The following is a 1,889-nucleotide window of genomic DNA, read 5'->3' as shown; positions in this document are numbered from 1 at the left end:
CACACACACACACACACATATATATATATATATATATGTATATATACGCATGCGTGTGTGCACGTTTGTGTGTATGTATTCTGCATATTCATGTGTTTGTGTGTTTGTATGCGTGTGTGTATGTATTTGTGTGTGTACCTCTGTCTCCTTGTCTGTGAATGTTTGAGTGTGTATATGCGTATAGGTTTGTGTATGTGTGTGCGTCAGTTATGTATGGATGTATGTCTCCATATGTGTCCTTGTGTATGTGTGTGTGTTCGTCTGTCCGTATTATCATCTATAGTATTATTATTATTATCATTATCTTATGATATTCACTTTGTATTATATTATACTTATATATTGTGCTTTTACTTATTAATTTTTCTATATGTGACAGTGGATTTTCATCGATGAGTTCATGAACCTTGGTTCTTTTCCCTAAAACTATATATATATATATATATATATATATATATATATATATATATATATATATATATATATACTGTGAAACATAATTTAATTTTAATTTTTAATAAATTAATTTTAATTGAGTTTTTACCTGTAAATTTGGATTTTAAGCCGAAATATTATTATTATAGATAGATAGATAGATAGATAGATAGATAGATAGATAGATAGATAGATTTGTGCTTGTCTCTGTGTTTGATAACCGATAATGGGGTGTTTACGTCCCCGTAAGTTACCGATTCAGCAAAAGATACAGATAGAATAAGTACAAGGCTTATAAAGAATAAATCCTAGGGTCTAAATGCACTACTCCAGCATCGCCGCAGTGAAATGACTGACACAAGTAAAAGATTACATACCTTATCTATGTATGCATATTTGTTAGGTACGCATGTTCATATGTAATCATATGATCGAAAAATTAGATTTTCTATGGCCTACGTGCCTTTGCGTCTACAGCCAACGTGACTTGACCTTACTTGAGCTGAAGTTTTTAAAATTTGGTGCCGTTGAATATAGCTTAGAAGATTAAAATCGATAAGTTTATATTGCACAGGAAAATCTCATTTTAAAGTAAAATGTTATCCAACAAAGCATAAGTAAGTTTTACACAGAATTTTACAACTTACAGTTACATGTTTGATTTTATTCTGAAACTGTTGATACATTGGCGTAAATTATAAAACATGTGCATTTCAGCTATAGGAGACATTCTACCAGATTTACATCAAACACGTAGCGGTTTCTCAGGTCAACAACAAAAATATCTGTTATCATTGATGGAAGTGAAAATGACAATAAAACAGAGAAGCATTTACACAAAACCTCTATCAGGAAATATTTTCAGATATACAAAATACTAATTTCTTGTCGCAACTGAGACATCATATATCACAGTTTTACTTTATGATTTTCCGGGATCAGCCTATAAATAAAAAAAGGACAAAAAAAAAAATAGCAGAAAGAGTGAATGTGCATTATTCACGGTTGAAAAAGTTTAGATATAGCAGTCTTTCTGGTTTGTTTACAAATATTATATAGACTTTATATACATACATACATATCTATCTATCTAGCTATCTATCTGAAGGGTGGCCACTCTAGCCCAGCAATGGGCCGAGAGGAAGCTTTCCCTGGAAGGTCGGGCGGAGGTGGCGAACACGTACATCCCGTCCGTCATCTACTACCGCCTGACCGTCGTTCCTTGTCCCGACCCTACCATCACCAAACTGGAGCGCATCCTCTTCCGCTTCTTGTGGAAAGGAAGCGTTCCGATGGTTAGGCGATCCGTTTGCTGCCAACACCCGTTAAAAGGAGGACTGGGCATGCTGTGGTTGATGATGCGAAAACACGCGCTGAGACTGCGACATCTCCGGCTCTACGTAGACAGCGGTCAACAGGTGTGGTCACCGTTTGTGCGGCGCGCTTTCCCGCAG

Source organism: Octopus bimaculoides, chromosome 9 (genome assembly GCF_001194135.2).
Source record: "Octopus bimaculoides isolate UCB-OBI-ISO-001 chromosome 9, ASM119413v2, whole genome shotgun sequence".
NCBI classification, from domain to species: Eukaryota; Metazoa; Mollusca; class Cephalopoda; order Octopoda; family Octopodidae; genus Octopus; species Octopus bimaculoides.
This window is presented reverse-complemented; position numbering follows the sequence as displayed.